Here is a 27,223-nt window from a genome sequence, read left to right on the forward strand (position 1 = left end):
AAGCTTCTGTTCCGATTCAGGCAGGTACTGGCTTGGCAGTCCGAGCTGGATTATTCCTATTGGAGCAGGGTCAAGATTGTTCTTCATATGGCTGGGTTCAAACTGAGGTGGCATGGTGGGCAAAAGAAGGATGGGTTGAAATGCCAACCCTTGTGATTGCCAGTGATTACACTAAGCACAAAGTGGCCAAGGGTACTCCCAGACGTGGCTCCCTTGCTCACTGTGCTGCCGGAAACATATTACAACTAACTGAGGGACCCCATTCAGGCTGAAACTGGTATTGGGTTGCTTGTGTTCCAGTTGAGGGAGGACAGTTGAGTTGGCAGTTTGGGCTGTACTGTTCCTTTTGAAGCAGGGTCACAACTGATTTGCATATGGCTGTTTCCAAACTGAGTTGCATGGTGGGCAAAACAACAATGGGTTAGAATGCTGCCCGAGCAATTGCCTATCGTAAGATTTATTGAAAGCATTCCTTCCCTGGGCCTTTGTGTGTTTGATGCAACACTCTAAGTTGCCAAGGGTATGGCCAGACTTTTGCCCCTTGCTCACTGTGCCACTGGAACCAAACTACACCAGACTGAAGAGCCCCAACCATGGAAAAACTGGTCTTGATTTGCTTGAGCTCTATTTCAGGGAGGCCGTGGCCAGGCAGTTCAGGCTGAACTGTTTCTATTGGAGCGGAGTCAAAAACGTTTTGCGTATGGCTGAATCCAACCTGAAGTGGCACAGTGGGCAAAATAAAAATAACTGAAATACTACCTGATTAATAGCTAGTGGTTAGACTTATTGCAACCATTAATCCAATCAACTTTTGTGTGTTTGATTTAATACTATAAGTAGCCAATAGTATGCCCAGACATGGGTATCTTGCTTACCGTGCTACTGGAGCCAACCCCTACTCAACTGAAGAACCCCAAATTTTGTGAAACAGGTCTTGGTTTTCTTGTGTTCTGTTTCAGGGAAGACTTGGCTTGTCAGTTCGGATTGGACTGTTCCTATTGGAGCAGGGTCAAGACTGATTTGCATTTGGTTGGTCAAAACTGAGTTGACATGGTGGGATAAAAATAATGGGTTGGAATGCTATCCTGAGTGATAACCAGTGCTTAGATGTATTGCAAACATTCCCCCATCACCTTTTGTGTGTTTGATGTAATGCCCTAAGCGGCCAACGGTGTGCCCAAATGTGGGCACCTTTCTAACTGTGCCACTGGAACCAAGCTACATCTAGCTGAAGATCCCTAATCAGAGCAAAGCTGGTCTTGGGTTGCTTGTGTTCTGGTTCACGGAGGACCTAACTTGATAGTTCATGCTGGACTGTTCCTGATGGAGTGGGGTCAAAACTGATTTGCCTATGGCTGGGTCCAAATTGAGGAGGCATGGTGGGCAAAAGAACAGTAGATTGGAATGCTACCCCAAACAATTACCAGTGGTTAGACTTATTGCAAGCATTCCTTCTATCACCTTTTGTGAGTTTGATTTTACCTCAAATTAATGTCTATGTGTGTGTTATTCCACTGCAGCAAAAAAAATAATCAAATGCAGAATGCTCTAGTAAACAAATCCTTTCAGGATGCCTTCAGTAGCCCAGGGAGTTCATGGTTCAGAGCCAAATGACAAGTAAACATATATTTACACAAGCCCCAGCACTGGTGAACTGTTCTCAACAGACAAACTTGACATGCTAGGAAAATTCTCTAGTAATCAGAAAATAGAAAAGGGGAAAGCCCCGATACAGCACAACCATGGTCAAGTCAGCCTGACAAGCTGAGCCCCCACGGAAACTCCAGCAGGAGGTCAACAAGAGATCTGCATTTTACTATTTAGCAGATTAAAAACCGAGTAGCCAAAGGTAGGCTAGAGGGCGCACCTGTCCCCAACGGCATTACCCCAATACTATTCAAAACTGATCCGAACTATTGGGCGGCCGCATTATTACCACTGTTTAATACCATAGGAGAAGGGGCCGGAATTCCAGATTCCTGGAAAGGTTCCATAATATCACCAATTTACAAGAAGGGAGACAAGAATTAAGCAACCAACTATAGACTACTAGCCCTAATTGATGTTGTGGCAAAATACTATGCCGGTCTCCTTCTGGACGAATTAACAGCATGAGAAAATGAAAAAACCCTCATCCGCATCAACCAGACAGGCTTTTCCAAAGGGACAGGGACCATCACAAATCTACTTGCCCTGACGCTACTGATGGATGGCGTCAAAGCAGCAAATCTCCCCCTATTTTTCTGCTTCATTGATTATTCTGCTGCTTTTGACAGTATAAACAGGCATAAACTGTGGGCTAAACTGGCGAATATGGAAATTCCAGTAGCGCTATTAAAGCAGATAATCCACTTACATACCAACACTTGGGTTCAAGTAAAGCTAGGAACCGGTGAATATCTGTAAAGGAGAATACCAACTGCAAGGGGATTGAAGCAGGGGTGCGTGCTGGCCCCCATACTTTTTAACCTGTTTATGGCAGACCTTTCATCAGAATTAAACAACAGTACCTCACATGCACCCAGGCTAGGAGGGTTGTCACTCTCTAACCTACTGTATGCTGACGACGTTGTGCTAATTAGCCGAACTCCAATTGGGCTTCAGCACTTGCTAAATACAACTGTCAATCACGCAGTATCTAGCAGTTTAACCATCAACCTAGATAAGTCAAAGATTATGCGCTGTAACCCGAAAAAGAAAACAACCGGGTTTCACTGGAATCTGGCAGGTGCACCCATGGAAGTCGTGGTGGAGTATAAGTATTTAGGGGTGATACTTGACGAGAAAGGTACTTTCAAACCACAAAAAGAAGCCATAAAAAGGAGAGGAAACTCCATAGCAGTAGCTCTAAAATCTCTGAAACTTAAAACTGCAGGGCCAAGCTTCTACCCCTTACTACAAGTTCTACAAGCAAAGTTAATCCCAGCTATCACTTACGGGAGCGAGTGCCTCAGGGGAAAAGATGAGGATACTTTGGAACAAACTGTGATGAGATCAGCAAGAATAATCTTCAGTCTTCCAAAGTATGTTTCTCCCACACAAACCAGGCTGGAGCTTGGTCTACAGTCCCAAAAAATAGCTCGAAACGCTGCTTATGTGAAATGCTGGTTTAGGATCAGAAGCGCCGATAAGTGCTCTCTGAATTTCCATCTATGGAAAGAGATAAACTCAAGCAGAGCCTGCACCCCAAGAGATTACCTGACCACATCCATAAACCGCCTAGGCCTGAAGGAGCTCTGGGCTACTACGGGAACGCAGAACAGCTTCAAGTCTTTGGTAAATACAGTAAAAAGGCTCTCAGCACTGGAAGACAAAGAAGCACTCAGGGGAAGGACTCACGGTTGGTGCGTGCTGCAGAGTTATACAAAGCCTGGCCCGCAAAATTATCTGTGTGTTGGCTTCAGCAGAAGACTAAAAGAGAAATATCTCCGGTTCCGCCTGGGAATTCTTCCTGCCCTGCCACACCTTCCACCATGGAAGCGATCCGCAGAAATAACTAAGTGCCGCCTTTGCTGGAAAGCAGAAGAGAGCATCACGCATCTTCTATGCATCTGCCGCCGTCTGGACCCAGAACGACGCTTGTTTTTTAAATCAATATTTAACATCAAGAGGATGAGAACCTGCAAGGAAGCAGTGAAGGCTTGCTTTGGAGGAGGAGACATACAGCTGGCATGCCGGTTCGTACAATTCATGGGGGCAGTAGAGGCGAAAATGAAGAGAGCCGGCGCAAAATAAACAACTCTAATCGAGGGCTTACCATTCCCTGGTATTGGCTTCTTTTACTGGGGAAACGCCTGACACAAAAAACTTTCCTTGCACCACATTGAAAACTATTGGGCATTTGAAAGGCCACAGACCTCTAGCATCACTATTATAATAATTGACTCAAATCTGATAAACGACATTTTAATTTTGCTACTTTTTATAAATGCATTACATAAGCTTTTTTTTTAAACTCATGTTTTTATATCACATGTCTGGGACTAAGGACCGACCAAAGCTGATTAGATGAAATAGACACTCTGTTGGAGGAAGGCATAAGCCAGCTGGAAAGGAAATGCTGAGCTAGGCCAAACTGTCCCATAGCTCGTTCTTTTATTGTTTGCATAAATGATGAAATTGTAGTGTATTTCTTTTATGAATTTTCACCTTGAACAATTTCCCTTTGTAAAGGTTTTTATTAACTTATACAATAAATTACTTACTAACTTACTTACTCTATTAATCAGAATGCAAACAGCTCCTACAGTCGATTAATTGCAAATGACACAGTGATGCATACCTGGCGTGAGTAACCAACATTCCCACATAACTACTATGAGGCTTCATGATGAAATACCTTTTGTCATCTTAAACTGGGGTTCAACCTGAGGTGACTCTCTAACCCAGGAATGAGATGTACCTGTGGCCTAACACAGGTATGTGCTTTTAGGTGCTCCTAGCTCCAACAGAACTAAGATTAAACATTTAAACAAGGTGTTTCGTCCACTTAAGGTGTGTCTCCTATTTCTTGGAACATAAATATGATTTTGGGCTTTTCAGTGACAAAATTTTGCTTCTCACCGTGCGTCCAGGGAGGGAGCGTGACGTTTTATTGCTGACCCAGGGCTGGTGATCACATTGCTGTCATTGTCACACATGAAGTCTAATGGCTCTAAGAAGTGTCATAAGAGACATAGTTAAGAGACGGTTAGCTCATGGTTCCCTTCTGATACATTGGTGTTCTGACGCACAAGCAGCCACATTGAAGTTCCTTTTTGTGTGATCGCAGACTTTTAGGGAAAAGATTTGGACCTGCTCTTTGATTGTCAGGCTTGATTTGCTTCTAATTCAAACCGGGGGGGGGGGGGGGGGGGGAGCAACTTAATTTGAGAGGTGTCCTTTTTTCTTGTTATGTACCTCAAGTACAGGAATCTTCGAGGTATTACATCAGAATATCACAACATTAGATTAAAAAGGCAGGAAGAGTACACATAAGTATTACATGTTAAAGGTAATGGTTAATGGATAAGGTAGCGTCTAAGGGAAAGGTTAAGATTAAAAGGAAAAGTGAAGTGAAAGTGTTAGTTTGAAGGAGTGATGCTTTAGAAAAAAATAAGGAGGATGGGCATAGTTCAGTGTTAAGAATTAGAGGAAAAATGGCCCGGGTGGGAAGGGGAGCTTTTCGTCACAAAGATAAAAAAGAGATATTTCAGAAATTTTTATAATACCCAAATAAACAAGTTGAAATATTGAAAAGGCACTCTAAATAGGAACCCACAATTAATCGTTCTGAGATTAATAACCCATGGTTAATATCAAAGTGATTGGTCATCTCAAAACAAACATGTAGAACTGTCTAAGGCGGATTTATTGACATGCATGTCAAAGTCATTTATTTCCACCAAGCCGCCTCCTCTCACACTTGCTGCACCCTGATCAGCCAAACATAAAATGGCATCCCAGGTGTTTAATGTATTTACCAATCCTGCTCTATTAAGGCTCATCTCCCAAATGTAAAGAATGAAGTTCCTCAGAAGTTTAGAAACATTCGGGCCTAGGAGATGTACAACTGAATTGGCCTTCAGAGTATTCAGGAATTTATTCATACATTTTGGTGGACGATAGGAACTACAGTTGGTATCTCTCGCTCAAGTTCTTTCCTGTAAGCTGGAAGACTTCCTTTATGCCATAGACATAAAAGTTGCTTATTTGCACAACTATGCATGCCAAGCTCATAGGAGACTCCTTCAGTTTGTGGAATTGGGCAGGGAAATATTGTGCACTAATATGCCAGCCTAATATTTCTATTACAAAGTCATAGTAGTGTGGCAGGTCAGTTGACATGCTTAGATGTACACATCTATCCATACATGGCTGACTGGTTTGAAAGGGCTTCATCTCACCGAGCTTTCTCGACTTCAGAACTTCAGTAATCCTATTTACCATTTGCACTGTCTCTGTGAATGGAGTATTGTCTTCTCATCCCAGCCCAAATTGTATCTTCCACTGTGTCTATGCTGGAAATTCCATTTGGAATTGCCATCTCCATTAAGATGATACAACATATGGAGCACTGAACTGCCTATTTAACATGTTAGTAGAGCCCCGTTCCTGATGCTTGACCCAAAGATTGCCATGACGGCAGGCTCCACTGAGTAAAACTGTGATGCTTTCTCTGGAGCTTCTGTGACTTTTAGTTCCTTTACACCAACATCTTAGATTGAAGGAGATGTTACTAGCCCTGAAATATCTCCTGCCATCAGTTGTGGCCTTTGGATACAACATTCATCAATTTACAACCATTTGGCTGGAGATCAAACATGCCATGAGCATAATCTCAACAGGTTGACCTATGGTTTGATTCTTTTAATATACTCCACTGTAAAAAAATGCCCTGGAATCCTTCCAAACTCTGAACATCCCAATAATTCAGTAAAAGTGAGCTTTCCATTTAGGAGTTAATGGGTCACTATGGTGAGTAACTTGTTTTTTGCTAGGCCTGGCCAATACGTTCTCATCTGCTAGTATTCTAAGGGCATATATTTGAGGCTAAGACCCAGAAACTCTAAGGGCACCAAACTGAGTGTGGACGTCTCAGTTTCCCATACGACTAAGCATTCCTCTATATTTAATAGGAATACCTGAATTGGGCTTTTTAGAAAGTGGGATATTGCGTTTATAGAGAATGGATACTACGCCTTAGAAGATCAGATTGCACGGATACTATGCCTTAGAAGATCAGATTGCATGGATACTGTGCCTTAGAAGATCAGATTGCACAAATACTACACTTTAGATCAGATTGCACGGCAACTACACCTTAGAAGATCAGATTGCACTGATACTACGCCTTAGAAGATCAGATTGCACAAATACTACGCCTTAGATCAGATTGCACGGACACTACACCTTAGAAGATCAGATTGCACTGATACTACGCCTTAGAAGATCAGATTGCACGGGTACTATGTCTTAGAAGATCAGATTGCATGGATACTATGCCTTAGAAGATCAGATTGCACAAATACTACGCCTTAGATCAGATTGCACAGACACTACACCTTAGAAGATCAGATTGCACTGATACTATGCCTTAGAAGATCAGATTGCACGGGAACTATGCCATAGATGATCAGATTGCACTGATAGCTGATGCTTACATGGCAGGACATCTGCACAGTATCACTGCTCATTAAATCACCATCTCAGAGCCCCCGGCGTGGATATATGAGTGTTGTTGTAGCCACATTAATTCAAAGGCCTCCCAGCTCATTCAATGCTGCTGAAGAAAGCCGCACTGACAGTAACACACATCCCTGCAAGAGGTGATGGGCCTCGTTTCACTTGCAGCTGGCCACAGAGGTGAAGTGTCTTAGCCAGTTGGAGCCCACTTCACAGATGTCCTTTTGTTCCCCTTTCAGCCCAGCCACAGCTTCCTTTTGATGTTAGTCTGGCTCTGCTTGGGCACCACGTATGCAAATAAAAAACAATGACAAAACATGCCCATGTGTTGATTTATTAAACTTGAAAAATAAAACAATTTAAAAAAATCTCAGTTTCACATAACAGTTTACTGGTGTTGTGAAAAATAAACATTAGAAAACATACAGCCAAAAATCGCAAACATCTCATCTCAATGATGTTCATTCCAATACGAATTTGTGTCTCTGAATTATCCGAATTATCAATGTGCTTTGTGTCTGTTATTTTATTGCTATTTGTTTTATGTAGCACAAAGTTAAGTCTTTCGGATTTCAGAGTGCTGTATGATACAAAGGTGAAACAGGAGGATACCGTCACTCGTTTTTAGTGACCAGAGCAAGAGAGAATATGCATTGGCAGAGACAATTGGTCTGGCGAAGGCTGCCGTCTGTTAGTTGTGTGAATGCTTGTTTTGTTTTTCCAGGCTTTTTGTAAAACTTTATTTTTGAGAGGCCAATATAAACAAGCATCGGTAAAGCCAGTCATTCTTGCCTTTGTGACATATTGGTTTTGCCAATGGTTGTTAGCCACACTGCAGAGCATCCCCAAATCTGGATCGGCAACTGAAAAGAAAACAAAACATATACAGTATATTTTACAAACTAAGCAGCATAGGGATGATGGAAGGCACGGGAAAGCAACACGATGGAGGATAAGAGAATTGGAAAACACACAGAGAGTTCGGGAGGGAGGAAGAAACACAGAGGGGTGGGGGCAACGGGACAAGTACGCCGGTGGGGAGAAGCACCTGTGACAGAGAGCAACATTGACTGCACGGGAAAGAAGTACATGAGCTCAACAGTTCGAAAACGCATGCACTCTCATGGAGTTCTTAGCACAAAAGAAAAAAGCAGCTCTTTAAAAACAAGCAATGGAATTGGAAAAGCCAGCTAATCAAAGCAACAGTAAAGAGGCAATGCATCATGGGAGCGACAGCCACAAGATTGACAAGCTGAGACACGAACAAGAATCAGGCAAATGAAAGAAAAGCCAAACAGTGGTAAGCAATTAAAAAAATATCTTTTGAATTGAAATTTTGCATATTAACGCAATCAATGGCAACATTTGCAGGGCATTTGCGCTCCTTTACAACAGTGTGGCAACAATACCACAAGTAGATGTGTAAAAACGAGTAGAAATAGGTGCGACATTTTATACATTGCATATGCAGGATAGATTATGCATTTAGTCCTTGTGTAGGGTGAGCGGTAAGTAGTAATAGATGTTGCCAAATAGACGAAAAAGTAAACAGATAATGATCAAACAAGGGAGAAAAATGAACAGGGGTGAGTGTCTGAAAAGTTTCAGTGCTCTGTCCATCATCTCCTTGTGTTTGCTTTGAATGCCCTAAGTTGGCAGGGTATGCCCAGACGTGGGTCCCTTGCTCACTTTGCCACTGGATTCAAGCTAGACGCGCTGATGAGGGGTGTTACCCCGAAACCGGTCCCCGAATGCTTTTTCCCAGTCCAGGGAAGACCTGGCTTGGCAGTTCGGCCTGAACTGTTCCCATGAGGAACAGGGTCAAGACTGATTTGCATATGGTTGGCTCTGAACTGGGGTGGCAAAGTGAGCTAAAGAATGATTATGGATTCAACCCAGATCTGTGACTGGGGGTGTGTGTCTGAAAAGTTTCAGTGCTCCGTTCGAGAGAACAGACCTTTGCATTGCAACAGGAAGCATATGTGTGATGGCGAGGTAGGGAGGCAAAGGGGAGGCTGCGTAAAATCAACTGGGTGATTGGTGCGCTTTGCAGAGGGAGAGCATCAGCAATGACTGTCTATCACATGAGTACTCAAAAACATTTGCCCAGGGGCCACAAAGTACAGTCTGTGGTGTGACTGAGGGCCACACTGATGCCAGCAGGGTGGCGGTAGGGGGTCTGGGTGGGTCAGGGATTGTGTAAGGATTTATAAAACATGGTAAATAAGCTGGCAAGCATTTATATGCAGGTTAATACATACTTGCCTGTTTATTTAACATTCTTTTTTGAATATTATTGCTCGGCCACTGAACAGCAGCTTGTGCTGCTGTTCACCAGAGGGGGCGCATGTAAAGGTCAAGAGTGCCGCAAGTGGCCCCCAGGCTGTACTTTGAGTATCACTGGTCTATCATGTAGCAGGGCACCGGAGGAGAAGGAAGAACTAGTATGGGGGCAATGCCCACTACTGTAGATATTTGAGGAATGAGTGGTGGGTAGGACATGGGCAGAACGCAGAGCTAAAGGTTCTGATCAGGCAGACAGTCTGGAGGTAGTAAGTGGATTGCGTTGGGGTGTAACTGGTGGTGCAGCCCCTTTTCTAAGGGGGAAGGTCATTGTCCTTGGTCGAGGAAGTGAACATGAACACCAGCTCGTCCCCAACCAATGGAAAGCAATGGGTTGACTCCAAGCACCTCTTTGTACTTGGTAAACCCTTTGTTAGGCTGAACCTAAAAATAAACATTGGTTAAAAGTGAAAAATACATTTTGACCCCATAAAGCACACTTTGTCATATTAGTCACTGGTACTGAAGTAAACTACTTTACAGGGATGTGCTCTTTGTGAAAGAGTAGAATGCCATCACTCACAGTGAAGTTAGTCAATGGCTAAAGTGGGCTCACCTATTGCGCTGTGCTGTGTGCTGTAGTGGGCAGAAGAAAAATGTGAAAGCCAAAACAAGGGATGAAAAGAGCTGGCTAAAAACCCCTATAAAAATAAATACTTATAGGTAAAAATCAAATCGTCTTGGGATCCCAAAATGCAATTTTTCTATGCAATTTCATAAGCAATAGGGACAGTGCGACAGCTAAAACAGCTGACGGCTGAACAGAATGACACCAAATTCGCTGAAAACTAGATCTTTACCGAGAAAGTGTGCTTTTTGTGATTTGGTGTAAATCCATTAAGTAGTTTTGGACAAATTAAGGCTCAATATTTATAGCTATATCGACAGATAGGCTGAAATTGTACAAATCAAGAATTTTGATTGGCTGATGGGGCTTTAGAGCGAGCACTCTGATTGGCTGGTCACAATGTGAACACCAATATTGTAGCTGCCATTACAGGACTCAGGGACTGTCCTGAAAATGTTTTAAAAAAGGTTAGGGCTGCCCTGACCAAATTTCCCTTGTGGGCACCCAAAATCATTGAGATTATTATTCCTCCTGTGGAACCACTGGAATTCTTTTTTAAAAGGATAGGGTGCCCATTTTCATCCCCGTTGCCCGGGTGTAGGTTGGGGGTGTTCATTTTCTTTTTTTATGTATTAATTCTGTGGCGGCAGGTATGCGCCAACAATCCTCCCTGAGCCAACGTTTGGCCCGAGGACCCCATCCTTGGGGTTTGATGCCAGTGTTGTACTTTTTGTAAGTTTAATGGGGAGGGCAGTATGTGTGGCCATGCCTCTTCATGCAAAGTAGTGGCCCTTTGACCCCTATCCCCGGGGCCTGAAGAAACTTAAGTGTCCCGGGGACACTGAAGGAGATAGGGGTGTTCCCTGCCTGCTAGAGCACGGGTACAGAACACTAGATTGCTTCCGCCGCGGGCAGGAGAAAAAAAGAAAGGTTGCTCCCACTGGGCAAGAGCACATTACTATGGCCAGATCCTGCACCGGCACCCAAGGATGGGTGCTGCCTGGAGAGCCACTTGAGCTTTCTCCCCAACCCCCTGTAGCCCTGAACGGAACAGAGAGTTGTGGGTGCTCCGGGGGAGACCAGAAACCTATAAAAAAAAATGAAAATGTGATGGTTCCCATGCTGGCATTCCAGGATGGCTGCTGGGACCGGGACAGCCACAAAATATGTTTTATAAAAACAACAAATAAACAAGCACAGCATGAGTCCATGCATTAAAGAGGGTAGCGACTTAGCCGCTCATAAATTATTTACTGCTCCAGAAAGGACCAGCCTGTAATGCCCTGTGAAGGCTTTGTTTCTGCCATTTAGTCTTCCTCGTGGTGCCCCATGGAGTGGCAGGGCAGGGTATTACCAACAATTTATTTTATGTTGAGGGGGGATGCAGGGAGCACAGCATCCACCCGGACGTTTTGATCAAAGCACATGGAAAGTCTCCTAAGTCATTGAATACATGACCCCAGTAGAGTTGTTCTTCATTTTTAAAGCACTATGAAATGGAGCTGTATGTTTTTCAGCTGGAGTGCGCAGACCCCTTGTGGTTGGTCCTGTTATGTGACCTAAAGATTGTTTAAAAAATGTTGCACACACATTTTATGGTTGTATTGATTAAGAGTGCTTTATTTAAAATAATTTGTTGACAATTATCAATAATGAACATTGCAGTCTATGTATTAATAATGAATGCATTGGATTATGGTTATAGATTCTATTGGTTTCAACAGTGTATTATGAAATGTAGTTGATCTATTAACATGAGGACCCTTTGACAAAGCCAGTAGGTCTGTTTTTATCTTCTGACCAAGCCAATAGGCCTGCCTTTTATATATTGATGTCCTAACCTCTTGACAAAGCCAGTAGGCCTGTCTTATATAAAATGACAGCCCCTTATACTGTGATGTTTTAACCGCTATATGTGAGGGGTATTGTTATTATGGGGGCCATTACCCACTAGAAGTCAAATGGGATTTAAGGGTGTCACTAAAGGTATTTACATGTATCTAATGCGGAGTTTTAGCAGTGTGTGTATAATACATGTATTTTTCCTTTGTACAAGAAAGAGCATCGAGAGAACAATAATGTATTGTGTGATATTGTTGCATGCCAATGAATTTGGATTGCTGGCCCATCTCACCTATCCTGAGTAGTTTTTGGACTGCTCTGCTTTGCTACCCTGATAGTGTCAAGAGATACAATGGGGTATTTAACTCCAAATAAGGAGACAATTGTGGATTTCTTATTTGTAATAAGATCTTACTTTACTTTAAAATAACCATAGAAATGAATGTAAAAATTAAATGTTAAAGAAAGGGTATAGTTAGGTATACAAAAACAACATTCACTTACTTTTAAAAAAAGACTTAGAAATTCACTGAAAAAACAAAGGTCAAAGGGGCGTTATAGTTAGGTGACAATGTCAGTCATAGTGTTACATTCTAAACCCGAAAAACCATGGGGCTAAAGAGACATTATGGTTAGACGCACATGTCAGTCACAGTGTTATATTTTAAACTAAAAGAACTATGGAAATTCACCAGTTATAGTTCAATGATGGAATAAATAACTTGTTCTCCCACCATGAACTGCTTATGACTTCACATTTTACGTCACTCTTGACATGTTCAATGACATCATCGAAGAAATCACTGAAAACATCTCAAATTACATCATTGATGACATCACTGATGATATCATCCACCCTTCTTCTGTTCCATTTACTCTACAATAGTAGTGCAAAGCCTCTACACAGTTTCCCCCAGGGCATACATCTTCATGGAGAGCCCTATTTCTCAAGACAACCAAACCCATTAGGTGGCCAAGCCCCTACTATGCACATGGACTGTGCAAAAGTCTTTTTCTGAGAGCCCACTCCCTCCAAACACTAAATCCCAATTAGGTGGTCAAACCCCTACTACGCACAGTCTTCTGCCTGTGGACAGTTCTTCCTAGAGAGACCATTCCCTCCTGACACCCAAATCCCTCTGGGTTGAGAAGTCCCTACTGCGCACAGGCTTCACCCTGCGCACAGCTCTTCTCAGTGAGACCACACACTCCAGACACCCAAGCTTCATTGGGTGGCCAAGCCACTACTGCGTATAGCCTTTGTCCTGTGTACATCTCTTTATGGACACTCAATCGGTCTGGACACTCAGGTTCGATTAGGTTGACAAGCCACTACTACGCATAGATGTTGCCCTCATTAGTGAGGTCATCAGTTATGTAATTTGAAATGTCACCAGTGATATCAATGATGTAATTTAACTTGTCATAAGGAACGTAATATGTGAGGTCATAATTAGTGCATTGTGGGGGCGCAAGTTATAGCTAGTTCACTGAATTACAAATTGAGCACAGGGTAAAAGTATACACAGGTTAACATTGATATGGAAGAGGCTTGCACAACCCAAGTGATTAACAAGAAGATAAACTTTATACAGTTTGCATGGCCATAGATATGGTCAGAACAATACCATAGGTACAATCTGGAGGACATTAATATTTATAAGGAAACCATCAGCAAACGTAGATTACAGGCAGCTGAAGTTACATGGAATGTAGGTATTTCTAGGACAATAATTACAAACATACTTTACAAAGATACCTACAAGATCGTGGTATGATTAATAATGGTCTGCACTGGTCCCGCCGCCCTTCACTGCAGTACTCCCTAACAAAAAGCTGTCTGATCCTACGGTGTGATGTGACTGGGTTACATAGGTGGCATTGGTGGTGAGGAAATATCACATTAGCCTTTCCGGATAATATAGAATGCAATGGTTCTGGTCTATTGTTGCATCAACAATTCCAGAGTATATAGATTTCAGTGGTGCTAGTGCAGTTTTCCATCAACCATTCTGTAGTACATAGATCGCAGTGGTCCTGGAGCAAGTTGCATCACTCAACACATGAAAAAATTACATCTTACATCAATTGATTGGTCCAAATGTCAGTACACATATTTGTACAAACTTCCAGTGGCACCTATTTAATCCAGAAATGTTGGTTCAAAATGTCACCAGCTCAGGTGTACTGGAGCTTGAGATATCCAGACTTGTGTTAGTAATGCTTTTCTAAAACTATTGCTTTTCATTCGCTGGATTGTGTAACTGGAATAGAAGAATGTATAATCTAGTTGCTAAATGTTTAACCATGGAACATGGAGAACAGTAATCTAATTACAAAGAAGTGGCGACTCCTCCGCTAAGGCGGAGGAGTGTCACCCCACTGCTTGAAGAAGTGAAATAAAGAAAACATAAAATGATAAGGGGAGGAGTGGTTTGGATTCCCAACCTGTCCATGAAAGTTTGGCCGGCCCTCTCGGGTCACCCAAAACAGTAATTGGAACTTTCCCTGTTCTCCATGCAGGCTGCATTACAACCTGCATGGAGAACATTGCCAGGCCCCCATTCCCTGGCTGAACGCCGATCCATGGTGCTGAGAACAATCGCAATGCTGCATGGCAGCATTGTGATTGGCTCAGGGGAGCCTGGGAGCTGGGTTTTCCTGCTTCCTTGTTCCGGTTGGAGAGACGACGGAGGGACGGCAGAGGAGAGACCCGGTAATCAGGTATGTTTTTTCCTATATTTTAACCCCCAACCACCCCCACTCACCCCGATCCCTGCCGACTGCCAATGTCCCACTCTCTCCGAAATATTGTCAGATCAGTACATAAGCATCGGATGTAGACTCTCAATTCTCTGTGAAAATTCTAGGATTGACTAAAAGAATATATATGACTCTAGACGAACCGTTAACCGGTCGTCCCTGAAATTGTTAAATATGTCTAATATGAAAAACACCTGTACAGTGTAATGTCTAGTTCCGTCCTAGAAACACATGCCCACCCTTTGTCCATTACCTTCTGGCTGGTACAATCAGATCCTAGACGGGCCTTCCATACCATACTATTCAATGCACACCACCTCATGTTTGAGGTTCTAAAGCTAAAAATAACTGTTATCACCATAAAGCACAAACTTAAGTAAACATAGGAGATGATAACTAGATAACTGATTGAAAGCAGAAACATTCTGGATTTGATTGAGCATGGCTCATGGTCATGTTTTTATGAATGAGTTCCATTGAGCAAGGATTGCCAAAGCCAATAGGTTTGGCATTTGTATGGTGCATATACACTGAGACCCACACCATTCTTGCAAACATTAACATAAATCATACATACATCCACATGTGCTGACAAATCATTCAACCTATAGACACCCATGTACACACAAACCAACAGATCTAGAAAATAAATGACATACGTACCACCCAATCAACATGCATCCATGTACACAAACCAACAGATATACAGGTACCTGTGCAAACAGACTTACGGGTTTTCCATGTAAACAGACAACCCGATGTGCAGTGACCATCAGAAATAGTTACCCTTCATACAGTGCAACAGAGCACCCATGTAACATAACTGCAGGTATGCAGACCAGTGACAGAGGCCCACAAACAAAGAGAACACATACAGAAGCACACAACACACTTAGGGCCTGATTACAAGTTTGACAGTCCTACAGCAGCGGTTGTCCTCCACCTTCCGATGTAGGACCGCTAAACCTATGGTGTGACTGCCCGCCAGATCAGGAGTTAAATCCTAGTCTGGCAGGTGGTGTTCCAGAAGTCGGACTACGGCAGTTTTCAAGGCTCATAAAAGAGCCTATAATGCAGACCGCCGCAGTCAGACCACTGAGTGCACCTTCCTGCACGGTATGACGTACATGCCACACAGTGCAGGAAGTGGGGATGAAAATAGAAGGGGCACTACATATGCTTCCCTGCATGCACCCCCTGGCCAAATCCAGCAGGGAGCCCTGCTAGGGCTCCCTTTGTTGCCTTTCTGCAACTCTTTCTATGGCGGGATCACCCCTATCAAGAGGGTGATAAAAATGCAACTCGTAATATGCTCAGCGGTTTCAGCAGCGGCAACACCATCATATTGCAGCCGGTTGCAGACCGCCAGCCTAGGCGGATCCTTGATTCTGGCAGTGCTGACATTCTCGTGGCGGTCCAACCGACGCAGTACTAATACTGCGGGCAAACTCGCAGTGAGGCGGTGGTCGGACCGCCACCATGGGTTCGGTGGTCCTATGGAGCATTGAACTAGTAATAAGCCCCTTATATTTAGATAGCTCACAAGTAGGCACACATAGGCATGGGGTTATTCCCTGTTTAATTAATATTTAGAGTTTTCTGCGGATTAATTCAGATGAGGTAGAGTGGAGTGTCGACGCCCATTCAGCATTTGGTCTTTTGTTGAAAAATCACTTCTACCAGTTGATGGCAGATTTCAATCTCTGCGCCTATCCAAACTTAACCTTCTTCGCATGAACAGCTTTATGCATTGATGCAGTCAACTCTGCACACCGAGCCCCTCCTTGGGCTGGTTGGTTTAATTATACATATGAATCTGTCCATTCAGTGCTTCCCTATGTCACACTTACGGTACCATGAGCAATCCGTGTACGCTGGACTACATGTATTCAGTCCTTGGCTTATGTTTGACAAATTTCTGTTACCAGGGTTGCTGGCCCAATTAGATTAAATGAATCAAATAGTGATATAGCATCCAAATTTCACACATTTGTTAATTAAAAACCCAGAACTAGACGATGACTACATGAAATTATATTTATCCTATGTGCAGGGATCAAGCAATCCAAGTTGCACAGTGTAGTTTGCAGTCTTTAACAGTACAATATTTACATTTGTGCATTAAACAAACATTTGTTGTTTACAATTGAAATTCCTTTTGTTTTCCGTTTAATAAAAGATTTCCTATTGAGTTGACACCACAATTGTTTTATTTTTGTACGTGTTCTTGCCTTTGAAACTTTGTTTACGTTTCAGTACAGATTCCTTGGCTCCTTTAAAATACATTTGTTTGATGGCCAGTTAGGAGCTGCTGAGCACTGAAAGGGGTTACCTTTTAGGTCAGTAAGTGTACTAGTACTAATCCTCAAACACAGAGACAGGGTTACAGCTTGCCTCTTGATTTCTTCCTACTTGCGCCATCAATTAAAAATGCAGATGCAAAGTTAGATTGTGCAGAGGCTAAACTTGGTTCATAAACATCACACTTTTTTCTCTAAACCTTATTACTGATTTTTAAGAACATACAGCAGACAATACGGTAAGATGTTAGTGTATTGGAATGTATTATATAGAATACGTTATCCCATAATAGACATCTTGGACTGCAAGGCAAGTACGCACAACAACAATTCCGTGTTCGCAAGCCATGAACGTCAATTCACCAAAAGGCCAGGACTGGTGGACAGGAAATCACACGCCATTTGACCTTTATGTTCACTCCAGACATGCTTACTCATGCATACACAAACACATACACACTCTCTCTCACATAAACATACTCCCACCTGCACGCATGCACACAACATACCTTTAAAAAGCATTTGCTACTTACCCCAAATGCCAGGGAGGGTCATATGCCAGCTAATTGTACTCCATTTTCTATACACTAATAGTGAATATGATTATTCACTATTAGTGAATAAAAAAATGGACAAAACACAAGGAGACTGGAGCCCCAACTGTTGTCCATAACGACGAGCTTTCCATGTGTTCCTGGGACTGAATTTGCAATCTCTGAAACCAGGGGTTGCAAATGCAGTGGCAGCGGTGCAAGGGGCAAGCCAGGGGACACAGCTGCACCCCTAAATGATGTCCATGTCACAGGCACACACACCAAAGTCAGCCCAGTCCGTGTAGACTAGGCAACTCCACTCCCACATTCTCATGACACAAGGGGACCCCCTGATCGGATATTAGAGTAAGACTTCACCTATAGCCCACACCATATCCAGCCATGTCCCCAGATCTTGTCGAAGTACCAGGGACATGCCCTTGCTTTGTAGTCTGCCTTTTCAAGTATTTAGCAGCAGTTCATACCTAGTCTCCATTCTTGCATTGTAAGTGATACTCTGGCCCTCCATTTGGGCCAGATGTACACCCATTCCGTTTTGCGGTTGCAAATTGGGTTTGCTTGCGACTCACAAAACGGAATGTACTAATGTGTCTCAGACACATTTAGCGATTCCCAAAGGGGTCGCAAATGACCTGCCTCATCAATACTCATGAGGCAGATCGCAATTTGTGACCCATTGGGAATGGGCAGGGACACAGGGATGGTGGCCTGCGGTTGAGAGCAGACCACCATGTCTGTTTGCTTTCTAAATAAAGCAACTTTAAAAAAAAAATGCAGCCTGTTTTCCTTGAAGGAAAACGGGATGCATTTAAAAGTAAAAAATGAAACATTTTCTTCTCATTGTTAAGGGCAGGCTGAAGTCTGTGGGAACACTGCCTGCTCTTAAAAAATATTGTTGCTACCATTCACATAGTGGAAGGGGGTCCCCTGGGGCAGCCTTCCCATTTGTGACTGGCTTACCACATACTTGAAGTAGTTGGTAACTGTAATTATTTTGCGACCTCATTTGCAGTCGCAAACCAATCGAACATACCAGTGCGACTCACTATTAGGAAGGGATGCCCTTGGCACACTCCTTCCTAATGGCAACTGTCAAACTCTATTTTGCAAGTCGGTAATAGGCTACTCGCTAAATAGGATTTGGACATCCCACAATCCTTTTTAATGGTCCAAACGGCCCGATTTTCCGTTTGTGACTTCTAAAAGGGTTGTATGTCTTGCTCCAAGTTTCTTAAGGCAATTAGTTATCCCAATCCTATCCAATTCAATAAATACGTGATTTGCTTTAGTGCCACAAAGTTCGCCAATATTAATAGGTAGAGATATTCAGCATGCACTTGATTCTGTATAGCTAATTTAAAATAGAAAAGCTTGAGGTGGGCAGAGATCGTCAATCTTCAGGTGGCCAGTCTGGCCTCTCTCCACTTGTCATTGTCTATGATGCCCTGACCCCCTTCCCAATTAGAGCATAAGTGTGCCATAGGATCTGGGGAGTTGATAACAGTATATCCACAATATGTGGCAGTATATGCGTGATATGCTGCTCTAACCCAATTGATCCAGTGATAGTTTGGCCTATCTAGGGTTAAACTCTTGGAGATGTGTCAGATTCATCTCGGAGTGAGTTGAGCACGTGCCTCAGTTAAAGGAATCTAAAAAATTTAGATATGCATTTTGTATTCTCTACTGACGTTTTCAAATGATTTTATGTGCTTTCTCCCATATGTCTCCCAACTTGGAACTTTGAATATAGTACCAACCTCTACATTTAAGTGACCGAGTGGCGGAAGGGGGCTCGTCACTGAGCCACAAGGGGGCCTCCAGCATGGGCTTTTCATTCCAGCCAATATAGTATAGTGCCTTGTGCCAGGCAGTTAGCATCAGTAGTGTGACTGTTGGGAGAGTAGTGGGTACCTTTGATTTATACAGGAACTGCAAATATTCAATCAGTAATGTTGATGATCCAGCAGTAAAATTGAATATCTGCAATACCCTGTCCTCCATCATACACCACTTGTGTGCATAGGGAGACTCTTGGTTGTTTACCAGCCCATAGGTATCCCTTGAGCAATTTATCAAAGAATTTCTGTGGGATGGGCTTTAGGAAATTTCATCTTGAACAGCGCTACCCTGTCCGTGATCGATAAGGGGAGGGTCACCCATTTAGGTACCTATTGATTGGTCTTGGTCACTAAGGGAGGTATGTTGATATCCTATGCAAGTTGTGATTGTACTGTTATATACAGCCCAAGATACTTGAAGTTCATTGCGTACACCTGGAGGGTAGGTTGCCATGACATCACTTCAACTGTTCCATTAAGCAGCACTAGCACTGATTTACGCCAGTTAACTGCCAGGCCTGCCGCATTTAACTAGAGATATAATATTTGCATTATGCAGGCACCGTTGAGTTGGGGTCATTGTAAGAAACTGGGTTATTAGTTGATAAGGGTGAGAACCCACCACAAATAATTATCTCAGTCCTTGTCAGGGTGAACCACAAAAGTCACTAAAAACCAGTGCTTAACCATCTGTTAGCTAGACACAAAGCAGTCAGACTTAACTTAGAGGCAATGTGTAATTTAGTTATGCACCACTCAAGCAATAATCAAGTGAGAACACAACCCATACCAAACCAATTTAGAAAAAAATTGAATATTTTAGAAAATAAAATGACACCAAAAATGACAAATATCTAATCAGTAGAACAGGAGTTATGAGTTTCAAAGATTAAGTAATCTGGTTGAGGGGGACCAGACCAAAGTCAAAAGTTCAGGCTGGATGTTGTGGAGTGCAGGTCAGTTATGGGACCAGGTGCGGCCTGCTGGAGGTTGTAGCTTTTGACCCTGGCACTGCGATGTGAAGCTCTACATTTTGCTGCTTTGGGTCAGTCGAGCCGCCAATCAGAAGCTGTGCAGTGCTACTATAAGAGACTCTGCGTTGCTCTGTGTCAGATTCGGTGAGGCTGCCAACTAGCAGCTGTGTGGTGCTGTGATGCGAGGCCCTCTGTCACTCTGTGTCGGATCCGATGTGGCCACCCACCAGGGTCTGCACCGTGCTGTAATGTGAGGCTCTGCATCACTCTGTGTCAGATCCAGTGAAGCTGCTGATCAGGAGCTGTGCAGTGCTTTCATGCAATGCCCTGCATCGTCCTGCAGTATTACTGAGTTGGATCCAGTGAGTCCACCGGTCAGGGGCTGTGGATTACAGAGATGCAAGGTTCTGTGCTGTTCTGCGTCGGATCCAGTGAAACCACTGATCAAGAGATGCGAGGTGCTGCAATTCAAGGGCTCCACTGCTTTGAATCCAGTGAAACCTTCAATTGAGCAGGGAGGAGTACAGTCTGAGTCCAGCCAATGGTCCAGGACCTTCAGGACAGCACTTGAGGGGGTCAGGACTCACTCCCACAGAGTCCAGCCATGGGGGCCAGATTAGGTCCAGTTGGGTCCGATTAGCTTGAAAGCAGGAGAGGCTTCTTGAAGCTTGATGTGTCCCCACAGCTCAAACAGGAGGTCAGCCAGCCAACCCTTGGAGTCACTTCTGGGGTCCTTGGTTCAAAACAAACAGTCAATGTTCCTTCTTCAAACAGCAGGGCAGCCCTCCTTCTGAATCTTCTCAGCCCCAGGAGTGTTCTAAATTCAGGTTCTGGGGATGCCACTTTTATACCCAGTGCCAGCCTGTGGGTGGAAGACAGACCTTTATCTAAACCTTAGTTCTGCTCATTTCTTCTCTTTCTCCTGGGTTTGGCTCCAGTCTGTATAGAGAAACAAAGGTCAGGCAGGCCCAGGTGTGAGTTGCATCTGCCAGTGAAAGGGCAGGCAACTTAGGAAGTCAGGAAGTGAATGAGTACAGCCCTTACCATACCCTTTGAAGCTCAAGAAGGTATTAGGTATAATATACCAGGCCATCCTGCTTGGGAAAGGAATACCCTTCCCTTCCCTTCCCCACACCGAGATCCTTTGTTCACTGTCTGAAAAGAATACACATCACACCACAGGAGAGCCATCACCAGTCGTGTGATACTGGACAGAGGCAGAGAGGCACATTGGGTTAAGGCAGGAAAATGCCACATTTCTAAAAGTGTAATTTTCAAAACAGTAGTTTAAAATTCAACTTTACCGTAAAAGAGGATTATAAATTGCATTTAAAAAGAGTGGAAGAAGTATTTTTCTAGCAGCTCCCTTAGTGAATGTATCACTTATTAAATGTAATAATGTAAACCAATGTTAGTTTATGAGAGGCTAACCTTGCCACAGTGAAACGCGACTGAAGGTATTTTTCACTGCCAGGACATACAGAACTTAAGTACATCTGTCCTGCTTTTGAACTACCATAAATCCTGCCCAATGAACCACTAGGGCCTAACTTAGTGGTGACGTCTAAGTATTAAAACAAAAGATTTAGGCTTTGCAAAAAGGTTTATTTTTCCAGGTTGCAATGGCAGTTTTAAACTGCACACACAGGCTGCAATGGCAGGCCTAAGGCAGGTTTTACAGAGCTACTTTAGTGGATGGCACAGTGAGTGATGCATCCCACTAGTAGCATTTTTATAAACAGACCCTATGTAGATGTAGCACTATCTACTAGTGACTTATAAAAAAAAGTAAATGTACCAATCAGAAGTATACCACTTCTACCATGTTTAGAAGGGAGAGCACAACCACTTTACCGCTAGTTAGCAGGAATAAAGTGTGCAGCGTCCGAAATCCAACAAAAATGGGTTTCAGCAAAATTAGGATAGTGAAGGCAAAAATCTGATGAAATACTGTGCAAATGATGGTCATTTCCAACAGTCAAGTAGGAAAAGAAGCATGTCGTCTGCATACATTAAGATGCGGTCTTCCAGTTGCCTCATCCAGCTAAGGCCCTCTACCAGTGCTTCCTTCCTGATCCATTCAGCCAAGGGCTCAACCGCTAGTGTGAAAAGGAGTGACAAAGAGGGGGCATCCTTGTCTGGTGCCCCTCTCAATCAGGAAGAGGTACTGGCCCTGGTAGACCAGAGAGGTTATAAACTTCGGCAGTCGATTTGCTAGTATTTTTGCAAGGGTATTGGTCTTGACATTGATAAGTGATATCGGCCGGTAAGATGAGCAATGCTCAGGGAACACCGTTGAAGTGAAACCCTGAGACAACACTTCTTAAATGAATTGCACCCCATGAGACTTCTTCTAAACATTTGGAGAATGACAACACACATTGCCCACACCAACAGAGAATTGGAAGTTACAGTCGATTTAATTAACCTGACAATATTTGAGAGGCACACCACAAGAAGAAGATAGGAACAAATAATCAATTGGCCTCCCAGCTGTCATATCACACTCAGAGACTGATGAAGTTAATGCACATGATTATTACCTTCTATGTACGCAACACCCCCATCCACTTGCATGGCATGGTTCATCATCTGGCATGCTACACCACCCCCATACCTTTGCGCGTACAGTGGTGGAGCTCCTTTAGATATTGGGCGCTAGATAATATTTAGGGAGAATAATGAGCAGAAACTTAAAATGTCTAAAGTGATACCGAGACTATATGGTTTTAGAATGGAATTCCCTTTGACAGGGTAAAAGAGCAAATATAAAGATGTGGATGGTCTCTGGGCCATTATCAATCTACCATCTCTAGATCAACATGTTCGACCTGTCTTTTAATGCCCAACTGGGTTGAAGGCTTTCATCAGGATCTACCGATCCCTACTGTCTCCGGATGATGGAGTCTGTCATTTTTGTTTGTCCAAATTGTTAGTACTGTCAAATAAGAAAATATTTTTCTATACTTGCAGTTCTTAGACACTGGATGTTTCTCTAGTTGCCACCCTAGGTTTTCTTAGCTGGGGACAGGCACTGCTGGAAAAATCAGCATCAGGACCCTTGATGATTTTGTGACTACAGGGCCATGCCTACTTCTCTTTCTCAGGTGGGCTTGGAGCTATAAACCTTGTAATTAACATCCCAGCAAAATTATGAGAGCTGTGTTTAATGCTCATACACACAAGTGTAATGGAATCATCTGTTGCTTATTTGAATCTCCCAATAGTTCTAGTGTGACTCTTGGCTCCAGGACAACCAGTATGTTAAGCCTCATCTTATTCTATTTTCCTGCGGGTTGATAAATGCATCACTGTTTCTCTTTTGTTTAAGTCTCATGCAATCTTCTTCCTACCTTCTGATCCTTCCCAGTAGGGATTCTTAAATCAGCATAAGTAGAGAATTGGGAACTACCCACTGCTAACAATTCACACATCTACATTTTTTTGAACATCAATGTTATGCACAGGTTGAACACTTAGGTCCTGATTATGATGTTGTTAGGAAAGCATTCCCACCAAATCGGTTCTCGAATGTTTTCCATATGACTTGGATCGGGGGAGTCCAACTGAGTGATTTGGATGCATCCAGATGCATCTGGATACGATTTGGTCGGACTCCCATTGACTTCAATTGGAGCCTGTGTATTGAACGTAAACACAGGCTCCCATTGAAAAAAGGGGGGTCGGGGAAAGTCGTGCAGCTTGTAGCGGGCACCCCATGGTGCCTGCCACACTGTGCATGCATGGGTATGGGAGACCCATGGGTACCTCCATGGGCCAAATTCAGAGGGCCCCGGGTGAAGGGGGGCCTGCTACAGGCCCCCAAAGTCCAATTCCCACAGCTGTTTTGTCTCGGCCAAACCGATTCAGAACGGCTGTCCGAATCGATCATCGTATTTGCTCATTCGGAAAACGTCTCTATTAGGCTGTACGATTCGGCTCTGAACTACTCGGGCTGCCTGAATCCTGTTCGGAACAGATTCGGACAGCCAGGACGGCTCCCTTGCATCGTACTTGGTCGTCCAGAAAGGGGACTGATTCGGTCAGAAACAAGGCTTCCAAATCGGATTCGAACTAATCGAATGCCGTTTGGAGCCTTTCCTAATGACATCATAATCGGGTCCTTAGTGTGGAACATTTAATAAATCAGCATGAGGGAGGGATAATAGTGCATATTAGAACACTACGGGTCTTTAGATATGAATTGCATGCAGAACATTATTCACGAAAAAAGATCACTTGTAGGGAAAGATTTGCCAAGGCAGAGTTTTCCTTAAATAGTAGCAGCAACTTTAAATAACATTTGAGAAATTCAGAAATTTAGAGGCAGATTTGTGAAACTGTAAATAGAAGTTTCTACATGAAAGCTCCAAAAATGGTCATTTGTTCTTCAGGAAAAGATGCTGATATCTGGAACAACTATAGAACAACAAGACTTTATCACCTGCATGAACCTACATGAAGTAGGAATCAAGGAGCTGATGAACCATACAATTGCAGTTAAAGTGGAGAGACAGCCTTTACAGTTCTTTTCGACGACATGCGTTTACCACACTATGCCTTTACCACACATATGTCTGTGCCATTCATGCCTTTAGAACATTATGCAAGTATGCGTAAGGTAATTTGTTTATTTTTTATATAGATATATGTGTGTGTGTGTGTGTCTATATATGTATATTTTTTTTCACATAAAAAAACAAAAATTAAATAGTTGGATGACAATTCCAGTGTGAAGCTAACGTTTTGAACTAAAAAAAAACACAGAAATTCACCAGTTATAGTTAGCAGAGATAACTATACCTCACATATTACATCACCCATGACACGTTCTATGACTTCATTTATGACATCATTGATGACATCTCAAATAACATCATAGATGACATTCCCAGGGCCTAAAATGGGCTCGGGGAGGGGGGCCCCACTCACGCATCCTCCCTAATTTATTTATAAAAAATTGTGGACCACCATTTTCTCTTTTTTTGTGTGCAGCGATCCAGCGGAAGTCCCACTGGATTGCGGCAAAAATGCGAATTGTTTTTGTTTTGGCCACATGTGTGGTCCTGCTTAGTTTTCCCTATCCTGCCCACTTATGTATATATATTTTTCTATTAAACTCAGGACAGGGGACTAAGCCCCCAAGTCCTGTAATGGCTGCCAGCAACATTTCTCTTCATGTTGCTGCCAGCCAATCAGTGTGCTCACTCCCATGGGAGCATATATCCAGTGGGAGCGAATTGGAACAAGAGGATAAAGCTCCCTGGGCCAATCAGAATGGTGTATTTTTTTAAACTGGGTTAAGTCCCTCAAACCAACCGTCCAGATATACAACTATTTTTACACCTTAATTTCTCAATTTATTTTCAAAAACTACTGAACAGATTTACACCAAATCAGAAAAGCATATTCGTTGGACCAAGATCTAGCTTCCTGGAAAATTTGAAGTAATTCAGTTGAGCAGGTTTTGAGGTAGCGCTGACTAAAAAAGTCTAAGGAAAATGCATGGGGATTTTGAGTTTTTGGACCACCCGATTTTCTCAGCCCCGCTTAATGGATCGCCGCAAAACTTTCCATGCAAGAATGAGGCAAAAAAGAGAAATGTTTTGGAAAGGTTCGTGGAGATTTGTCAAACGGCACCAAAGTTATTAGCAAAAAAAAGGCATTCCTTATGGGAACACAATCTTAACTATAACTACCTGGTTAAAAATAATTATAGATAGATAGATAGATAGATAGATAGATAGATAGATAGATAGATAGATAGATAGATAGATAGATAGATAGATAGATAGATAGATAGATAGATAGATAGATAGATAGATAGATAGATAGATAGATAGATAGATAGATAGATAGATAGATAGATAGATAGATAGGCTTTTTAAGTGAATTTCAGCCACCACCACATTCAAAACTTATAACTGCAAAATGGATTATAACCAACACACTAAAACACATTACTATCTAAATGACTTTATAATAGCATGTATAGCTCCCTTAATATCTCTATAACACAGTGTATAACTCTTGCAGTGGAATCTGTGACTGCATACATCATTGTATCAGTAAGTCTCTCATGCATTGTATAAGTATTTGAGTGGATCTATGAGATGTTGCATCAGTCTATCCATGGTTTTGTGATTGGTTGCATGAGTCTCTTAGTCGATCTGTGAGTTGGTGCATGAGTTCCTTTGTGCATTTCCAAGTAAGTATATGACTGCCTGACTGGATCTGTGAGTGAATACATGAGTGTCTAAGTGGGTGTCTGAGTGGGTAAGAGGGTGCATGAGTCTCTCAGTGGGTCTATGACTAGGACCGTGAGTGTCTGAGTGGTTATTTGAGTGGGTGCGTGGGTCACTGAGTGGGACTGTGAGTGGGTGTGTGAGTGACTGTATGGGTGTGTTTGTCTGAGTGGGTCGGAGAGTGGGTGTTTGAGTATCTGAGTAGATCTATGAGTGGGTGTATGATTGTCTCAATGGATCTGTGAGTGAGAGCATGTCTGAGTGGGTGAGTGAATGGGTGCATGCTTGGGTGTCTGAGTAGGTCTGTGACTAGGAGGGAGAGTGTCTGGGTGGCTATGTGAGTGGATGTGTGAGTCTTTGAGTCAGTGAGTGAGTGGGTATGTGTATATCTGAGTGAATCTGTGAGTGGGTGTGTGTCTCTGAGTGTATGAGGGAATGAGTAAGTCTGAGAGGGTCTGTGACTTTATGGGTGTGAGAGTGGGTGTATTAGTGTCTGAGTGGACTATGAGTGGGTGTATGAGTGTCTCAGTGGTTCTGTCAGTGGGTGTGTGAGTATCTTATTGGGTCTGTGAGTACATACATGTGTGTGAGTGGGAGAGGAAAATCATTTTTTGACTTGCCTATAACTT

Source organism: Triturus cristatus, chromosome 6, assembly GCF_964204655.1.
Source record: "Triturus cristatus chromosome 6, aTriCri1.1, whole genome shotgun sequence".
NCBI lineage: Eukaryota > Metazoa > Chordata > Amphibia > Caudata > Salamandridae > Triturus > Triturus cristatus.